The sequence below is a fragment of the Puma concolor genome, chromosome C1, assembly GCF_028749965.1.
Source record: "Puma concolor isolate L17-30 chromosome C1, mPumCon1.1.hap2, whole genome shotgun sequence".
Lineage (NCBI taxonomy): Eukaryota > Metazoa > Chordata > Mammalia > Carnivora > Felidae > Puma > Puma concolor.
The window spans coordinates 214364975-214374631 of NC_141674.1; the positions used below are offsets into that span (position 1 = coordinate 214364975).

Sequence of the window (9657 nt, forward strand, 5' to 3'; positions counted from 1 at the left end):
GTTGTTTAACAGAGCGTTGGAAGTTCTAGCATCAGCAATCAGACAACAAAAGGAAATCAAAGGCATCAAAATTGGCAAAGATGAAGTCAAGCTTTCACTTTTTGCAGGTGACATGATATTATACATGGAAAATCCGATAGACTCCACCAAAAGTGTGCTAAAACTGATACATGAATTCAGCAAAGTTGCAGGATACAAAATCAATATACAGAAATCAGTTGCATTCTTATACACTAATAATGAAGCAACAGAAAGACAAATAAAGAAACTGATCCCATTCACAATTGCACCAAGACGCATAAAATACCTAGGAATAAATCTAACCAAAGATGTAAAAGATCTGTATGCTGAAAACTATAGAAAGCTTATGAAGGAAATTGAAGAAGATATAAAGAAATGGAGAAACATTCCGTGCTCATGGGTTGGAAGAATAAATATTGTCAAAATGTCAATAGTACCCAAAGCTATCTACACATTCAATGCAATCCCAATCAAAATTGCACCAGCATTCTTCTCAAAGCTAGAACAAGCAATCCTAAAATTCATATGGAACCACAAAAGGCCCCGAATAGCCAAAGTAATTTTGAAGAAGACCAAAGCAGGAGGCATCACAATCCCAGACTTTAGCCTCTACTACAAAGCTGTCATCATCAAGACAGCATGGTATTGGCACAAAAACAGACACATAGACCAATGGAATAGAATAGAAACCCCAGAACTAGACCCACAAAAGTATGGCCAACTAATCTTTGACAAAGCAGGAAAGAATATCCAATGGAAAAAAGACAGTCTTTTTAACAAATGGTGCTGGGAGAACTGGACAGCAACATGCAGAAGGTTGAAACTAGACCACTTTCTCACACCATTCACAAAAATAAACTCAAAATGGATAAAGGACCTGAATGTGAGACAGGAAACCATCAAAACCCTAGGGGAGAAAACAGGAAAAGACCTCTCTGACCTCAGCCACAGCAATTTCTTACTTGACACATCCCCAAAGGCAAGGGAAATAAAAGCAAAAAGGAACTATTGGGACCTCATGATGATAAAAAGCTTCTGCACAGCAAAGGAAACAACCAACAAAACTAAAAGGCAACCAATGGAATGGGAAAAGATATTTGCAAATGACATATCGGACAAAGGGCTCATATCCAAAATCTATAAAGAGCTCACCAAACTCCACACCCGAAAAACAAATAATCCAGTGAAGAAATGGGCAGAAAACATGAATCGACACTTCTCTAAAGAAGACCTCCGATGGCCAACAGGCACATGAAAAGATGCTCAACGTCGCTCCTCATCAGGGAAATACAAATCAAAACCACACTCAGATATCACCTCATGCCAGTCAGAGTGGCCAAAATAAACAAATCAGGAGACTATAGATGCTGGAGAGGATGTGGAGAAACGGGAACCCTCTTGCACTCTTGGTGGGAATGCAAACTGGTGCAGCCGCTCTGGAAAACAGTGTGGAGGTTCCTCAAAAAATTAAAAATAGACCTACCCTATGACCCAGCAGTAGCACTGCTAGGAATTTACCCAAGGGATACAGGAGTGCTGATGCATAGGGGCACTTGTACCCCAATGTTTAGAGCAGCACTCTCAACAATAGCCAAATGATGGAAAGAGCCTAAATGTCCATCAACTGATGAATGGATAAAGAAATTGTGGTTTATAGACACAATGGAATACTCCGTGGCACTGAGAAAGAATGAAATCTGGCCTTTTGTAGCAACGTGGATGGAACTGGAGAGTGTTATGCTAAGTGAAATAAGCCATACAGAGAAAGACAGAAACCATGTTTTTACTCTTATGTGGAGCCTGAGAAACTTAACAGGAACCCATGGGGGAGGGGAAGGAAAAAAAAAGAGAGAGAGAGAGGTTAGAGTGGGAGAGAGCCAAAGCATAAGAGACTCTTAAAAACTGAGAAGAAACTGAGGGCTGATGGGGGGGTGGGAGGGAAGGGAGGGTGGCTGATGGGTATTGAAGAGGGCACCTGTTGGGATGAGCACTGGGTGTTGTATGGAAACCAATTTGACAATAAATTTCATATATTTAAAAAAAAAAAAAAGAAACGCAAAGTGGTACGGCCGTTGTGGAAAACATCTTAGTGGCTCAAAAAATTATACTAGAATAGTACGTGACCAAGCAGTTCCACTCCTGAAGCGAGGCCCCACAGAAGACTCAAGTGGTGGGGCGGGATATCGGAAGTTACAGATACTAGTTCTTTCTTTTGACCTAGTTGGTCCACCGGCTGTTGCCCTTGGCCACCTCCCCTCCCCCTAACCTCCCACCCCACAAGACCTCACAAATCAGGGACCTGATGTCAAGGGGTCGTTCAGGAACCCGCTCCAGACTTCGGGGGCAACTGTTCTTATCAGGAGGTACAGAGAAGAATGAAAGGAAAGAGAGTCTACACTGGGGGGGGGGGGGTTATTCTAATTTTGGGCAGGGGAAACTTAATTTTCAATTTGCATGCCACCTCTCGGCGGTATTCTTATGGTTCCCTTTTCCTCTCTCCAGAGTCTCTAGAAAGTCTACACTTCCCTCTGGTGGCCGAACCTTGCCATTGCACAGTCCCCTTAACGGTCTTGTACTTTTTACTCTGTATTCACGATGTAGGCGATCAGGGAAAAATAGAACTCTCTTCTCAAGCCTCTGACCGAATAGCTCAAAATCAAGGTTAGAAGGTCCACGCTGTCTTTGTGGATAAGAGTGAAATATATAAGGAAATGGTGCATGAGATGGTTTTCCTGACCTCAACAGAAGTCTTAGTTCAAATTGTGAGGGAGGCCCTGTGTCTTTGACTCTTTCCCACCCTTTTGTAAGCTGTCCATTTTTCTAGGTTTTTGGAATCTTCAGTGGGCTTAGAGATCCCTGGCCTCTGGATTTCCCACCTAGGTTGGAATGCTCTGAAGTGAGCTGCCCTCGGAGGACTCACACAGTGAGCAAGGAGGTATCTGAAGTTTCAGGGCAGCGAGATGGTTTCCAGAAACCTATCTGGACAGCCTCCACCAAAGCACAGAGCCTGTTAGCTGCTCCCCCTGGCAAGCTCCCCCCGGCCTGCCCTACAGATTCTCTGAGTGCTTCCTGCAGGGAGAATCTCGATGGTTGCTTGAACAGAGAAGAAAGGGCGGAGTAGTAAGGTGAGCATAACCACACCAGACAGCTGTCTTCTGAGGGGAGACTCGAAGCGAGTTGTATGAAGTGGACACCATCACGGGTGGGGGGGCTTCATCCTCGCAACGTCTCACGTATTTTCTAGCAAGACCTAATGCACAGCATCTGACCACTGCCCTAGAGATGATGTGTGGTGGGGAAGTGGCTCCACATCAGAGGCGACGTAATGAGGGCCCCCCTTACCAGTGGGAGCTCTCTCTGTGAAACACGCAGCCAGTGGAGGAAGCAAACGCTTTGTATATTCATGAGGGGTCCCATGCAGAGAACAGGGCGGGTCTTCTCAGACTGACAGCCATGACTAAGACAGCATCGAAGCCCTGGACCCAGGAAATAATATTCATGTAGACCATCTGCCAGGGACAAGCAAGTATCTAGAGCAGGTGCAACAGCATCCGGAGCTACCTGTTTTGCCTGCCTTACGAAGAAGAAAGCAACCTCCCTAAACTGCAAACAAATCTCAGGCCACAAATCCTGCAAGTTAAACTCCCAAGTGACTAAGAAATCTTTAACCCACTTCTCCCCAGCACAAATATTAAGAATGCTTTATAAATCCTAAACGTTTTACTGGACAAATGCCATCACTTCTTCCAAATGTTTGTTTTCGGTATTCTTTCCTTATGGCCTTGTGGAAGAGGGTTAACTTGAACCACAGTGTTCCATTGTCCTGTCCCCTGCTAAGTGCCACTGGGTCTCACCTTCCTTACCTGCATGGCTGGAGGCTTTTCCTGAACAGCTAACCTCAGAGGAATCCATGGAGGGGTGAATCGGTTGTACTTATGTTAGAATTGTCAACATATCAGAAACAACTTCATGCAAATATAAAACGAACATGTACCAATGGTTTTATTAAATTCATTAATTAATGAATAGATATGAAAACTAGTTCCGAGGAGATTTCAAAGAACTGAGGTTTATGTCAGTCAAGTCGAAGGAATGCTGGAAAGAATTTACTAATATCTGTGACACTGGTTACTATCCTGCTGGGCGAGAAAGTATCTGAGGCCATCTTTTCTACTGGAGGGCAATCAACTGCACTGTCCCAGACGAAAGCCATTTGCATTACAATGGCCAAGACTCATTTACAAAACTTTCCGCAAGAATCATTTATGTTATTATTGGCTCTCTGCCAGTTAACCTCTACTTCTTACAGTTATACAATACCTGGGGGGATAAAAGTTGAATCAAAGGTGCATAACCAGCACTCCACTGAAAGAATAACGAGTGATGTCTTCATTTTTCTTGCCAATGTAGGAAATAGAATGTGTACATTAACCGGGGCCTCTGGCTGTGAGCATTTCCCTCCTCCTTTGTTCATACAAGTGCCAAAGCTTGTTTATATAAATTCTGAGCTAAGCCCATAGGTGGCTTTTCCCCCTGTACCATTGTCTTTGTCTCAGGGATGTTTATGCCAGCTGTGGGACCATGTGAAGTCCCACTGGGCAAGGCTGGCATCACAGAGGGCTCAGTGTGCATCCCAGATGCAGAAGAGTGTCTGCACCTGGCCTTTGTAGAGACACATTAGGGTCGGCCTGGAGCAAACCTGTTCTATAAAGGACTAGATGGTAAATATTTCAGACTTCACAGGACCGGAAGCTCTCTGCAGAAACTACTCAGTCACTGTAGGACAAAAGCAGTTACAGACAACACAAAATGAATCATGTGGCTGTGTTTCGATAAAACTTTCAAAATAGGCAGTGGGCTGGATTTGGTACATGGGCCATAGTTTGTCAATCCCTCGTGTGTTAGACTCCTCAGACTGCCGTAACGAAATACCATCAACTAGGTGGCTTAGACAACAGATATTTATTTTCTCACAGTCTCGGAAGCTGGAAGTCCATGATCAAGGTGCCAGCAAATTTGGTTTCTGGTGAGAGCTCTTTTCCTGGCATTACAGATGGCCACCTTCTCACTGTGTCCTTATATGGCCTTTTGTGTGTACAGGTGTGGAGATAGAGAGGGAGATCTCTAGTATCTCTTCCTATTCTTAAAAGGCCACCAGCCCTATCAAATTTAGGCCCCCCTTTATGACTTCATTTAACCTTTATTGCCTCCTTTGCACCCTGTCTCCAAACACAGTCATATTGGGGGCTAGGGCTTCAATGTCCTACCAATGTCCTTCAATTCAGTCCATAACCCTGGTATAGAGTATACAAGAACCTTCATTCATTCATTCATTCAACAAATATTTGCTGTGTTCACAACTGAGCCATCTCTAGACAGATCCAATCCCTGCCTTCGTCAAACTCTGGTGTGGCAGAGGAGGCACAGTTTAAACAAGGAATTGTAATAAAGTGCAGGAGTTATCAGTCCAAAACAAACAAAGTCCAATGAGAAGATGACATTTAAGGTGAAACATAAATGTTTATGAAGATGCTGAGTTTGAGGTGTTGGTGATATATCCAAGTAGAGATGTCATTTGGGAAGGTAGATATACTGGGTTGAGAACTCAGAAAGCAGGTCTGGGATACAGACATTTGGCAGTTATTGAAGCCATGGCAGTGGTTGAGAGCTCCTAGGAGAGCAGGGGTGGGGCCAAAAATTTGTATTTCTACCAAGTTCCCAAAGAAGAAGATGCATCTGGAATATGGTTTGATTTTAGAAAAAGATCTTTCAATTATAAACTGAATGTAACCAGGAAAGATAGCTCTTTGTACCTTCCAGAGGAACTAGAACATCTAAGAAAATCCAAGATCTGACACTTTGGTAATGGAGTCAAGAAATAAACCTAGACCAAAAAAATCACCACCACCACCATCATTATCATCATCATCATGGTGGATCCAACGTCCATTTCTCTAACATTAGTCATCTTGGGCCACCTAATGGAGGACAACAAATACCTTCCATATTGCTGGGTATTTCTTGACTTTCATGTAAGTAACTTAATTTTTTGTTAAGGTTTATTTCTGAGAGACAGAGAGAGATAGAGCATGAGTGGGGGAGGAGCAGAGAGAGAGGGAGACATAGAGTCTAAAGCAGGCTCCAGGCTCTGATCTGTCAGCACAGAGCCCAACACAGGGCTCGAACTCACGGACCGCAAGATCATGACCTGAGCCGAATTTGGACGCTCAGCCAACTGAGCCACCCAGGCGCCCTTCTTGTAAGTAATTTTTAAAGAAGCAACCTCAATAGGCACTGATCAACGAAATACACGTTGTTATAGCACAAAAGATCTAAAGGTAGATGTCCTCCATCCATTGAGCAGGGCTTAGTCCTTGAGTTAATTTCTTTTTTTTTTTTATTGTTTATTTTTGAGAGAGAGAGAGAGAGAGAGCACAGGGGGAGGAGGAGAGAGAGGGAGACAGAGGATCCAAAGCAGGCCCTGAGCTGACAGCAGAGAGCCCAATGTGGGGTTCGAACTCACGAACTGTGAGATCATGACCTGAGCTGAAGTTGGATGCTTAACCAACTAAGCCACCCAAGGGCCGCAGCCCTTGAGTTAATTTCATCACTACGAAGGTGACTGTGGTTTTGTCATTGTTGCTTCAGCCCAGAAAACTATTTGGTTCCAACTGACCTTAGAAGAGACAGATCTCAAAATTTAGTGGAAAGGTTACCAGCAAGGACTTTGGAGTCAGCCAGCCCTGGATTTGATTTCTAGAATTGTCATTTACTTTCAGTGACCTAGGGCACATTCTTTTCTATGTTTGTTTCCTTATATTAAAATACGAATAAGTCTAGGGTTTTTCTGAGAATTAAATTAAAACAAAAAAACATGGAAAGAGCAGAATTCTTGGCCTGTGGTAAGTATTCAATAAATAGTAACTATTTTTTGTCACTATTTTTGTTTTAATTGTTGTTTGGAGTAGAAATGAAAAGTTGAAGAATGTTTAATCAGCTCACAAAGTTGTCAGAGGGTTTTAATAACTTGCTATAACGTGATAAAACAGAAATTCTGCTAACCTTAGAGAAGAGGCTTAAGAGTCATGTAGGAAGTTGAATGACCTTAATATTGTTGTATAATGAAAACTCATCACAGGAAAGGAACACACTTATAAATCCCTTCACACCGCAGCCCCGGTGAACAATGAACAAAATGGGAAAATGCAAAAGCAGCTAGCAAAGAATGCTAAAGAGAGGTAGAGAACCATGCAACAAGGAAAGAAAAGAATCATTCCCAAATTTACAAATAATGGGCAACAGGTCATTTTGCAGAGAGCCTTGGAGCAAAACACTCTTCATCACAGTTGAAAAACAGTGTGATTTCATTTTGAGCCTCAAACTGAGTCTCAAGTGCTCCTGCCAACGAGTGACAGAGTCTCCAGTATCAGGAAGCAGCTACACAGGGCAGAACAGGGCAGGACAGTATCTGCATAGGACCCACGAAGAGAATTCGCTAAACCGGGACACAACCAAAGGGAAATCCTGGTGGGACCAGAGAAATGACCATTTCACAGCCCTGCTCAGGTGAGTTTTCACTCGAGACGAGGAATCAAAAATTCATCTTTGGGGGTGCTTGGTGTGGGGGCGCCTGGGTGGCTCGGTTGGTTAAGCATCCAACTCTTAATTTTGGCCAAGGTCATGATCTCGTGGTCGTGAGATCAAGCCCCATTTTGGGCTCCATGCTGAGAGGGGAGACTGCTTGGGATTCTCTCTCTCCCTCTCTCTCTGCCCCTCCCCAGAGACACCATCAGACAGTGCAGTCAAGGCTGTAGAACCAGTTCAGTGTGATTCCCCAGGGACAGCTTTTACGAGTGTCTCTCCCCATTTAGACTGTTTCTTCTTGTAAGAAAAGACTTTCACAGTGAAGAAGAAAATGCCCTCATTGAAGTCATCTTTGCCTTCTGAGTTGGGTAAGGTTGTTGAGGACGGGGGAGGAGGAGCGAGAGCAGTCCTGCTGACAAATTTAACCCCACCCATTATAAAAAAAGAACTGCAGAGTTTCTCTTGCTGCAACACAATGCTCGAAGATGCTGGAAGGTGCCAAATAGAGAGATGTCCTTTGTGGTGAAGGGACACATCAGTGAATTTGGGGCTACAGAAAGATGGTCTCCAAGCTTAAGTTTGGTGGAACCAAAAAGAGATGGCTTGGAGGCAAACACTTAGTTTCTACAGAAGCAGCTGATAGAGAGGAAAATGAAGGAATATGGCATTGACCCTGCAAGCTGGAGCCCTGGGCAGAGAGACAAATAGGAAGATGCTCCCAGGGTTGGGACCTGACAGACCTCACCCTCCACTGCCTTAAACCCTCAGTAAAAGTTTGGTATGAGCAGAATCATGGAAGGTTTTCAGCAAGGCAGTTAGGGAGACATACAGAATGCCTAGGGAAGAAAAAGAGCAGAGACAAAGAACTAAAAGACAACAGGAAAAGTATAAACCTTCTGGGAATATCGAGAGGCTTACCTTTAATGGAATAATGGCTCAAGCTAATGATAACTCATTTATTCTTTCACTCAAGCATTATTTACTGAGCACGGCTCTTGTGCCAAGTATCACGCAGCCAGCTTGAACCGGTTCATGAGAGCCCATCCTGGTCCTGTCTTTCCAGCTCTTCATTCACTGACGTCATGTCGGTAGCTTGAAAGTGGCCATGTGAGGAAAGTTTACACACAGGAATCAGCAAATGCTACAAATCAGGGTTTTGTTGTTTTGGGGTGTTTGGAATTTTTTTCTGGAGAGTTGGTCTGCCTGTATACCATTGGCCAGCCACTATGTTTTGGAATACAGCAGCAAACTAAATAGTCAAGGTCATTACCCTTGCAGAGCACATGTTCTAGGAGGAGGAGATCAAAGAATTAATTGATTGGTTGATCGACTAGTCGATCGATTAACAAGCTATTTTCAGCAGGTGAGCAAGGCTCTGAGGAAAATAAGACAGGGTGATTTGATAGGCTGTGGGGGTTGGGAAGGCTTCCTTAAGGAGGCAATACAATACTCTCTTATGGTTTGCCTCCCTCCCTCTCGAGACTCTTAAAAACTGAGAATAAACTGAGGGTTGATGGAGGGGGGTGGGAGGGAGGGGAAAGTGGGTGATGGGCATTGAGGAGGGCACCTGTTGGGATGAGCACTGTGTGTTGTATAGAAACCAATTTGACAATAAATTTCATTTTTTAAAAAAAGGAGGCAATACATGAGCCGTGACATAAATTTGCATGTGCAAAATCATCCCAACAGAGCGGAGTCATCTGTAGAGGGAGGTACTCTGATCTGTACTTTTTGTTTCTTTTTGACATGTTGTTATAGTGTTTACAATGGGGCTGTCATTTGTAATATTCTGTTACGTTGCCTATAAAGTTACCACCAATAATTCGATAATCATGTCCTTGGCTAAGTCACACCTCCTACTTGCGCGGTGAAGCCCATTCCTTCTTAAATACTCAATCCAGCAATTCCACCCTCCACCTATAGCATCATCAGGTCTTTTACTTGAGGGGTCTCTTCCAGCAGCATCAAAACATAACTGTTTCTCCCCTTCTAAAAATGCCTTTTTTCTGTCCCATCACCCCTCCAACTGCTGCTCCATTTCTCGTCATGCCT

General features: G+C 43.7%; 1 long non-coding RNA gene across 1 annotated transcript in view; it reads right to left on the reverse strand.

Annotated features, from left to right (window-relative positions):
- LOC147578726 (uncharacterized) overlaps positions 1-8845 on the reverse strand; it is a 29726-nt gene extending 20881 nt beyond the window's left edge. Inside the window, exon 1 of the long non-coding RNA XR_015254345.1 lies at positions 8524-8845. This is a non-coding gene — a long non-coding RNA (uncharacterized LOC147578726). The remainder of the gene's footprint in view (positions 1-8523) is intronic.
- Positions 8846-9657: the final 812 nt, after the last annotated feature.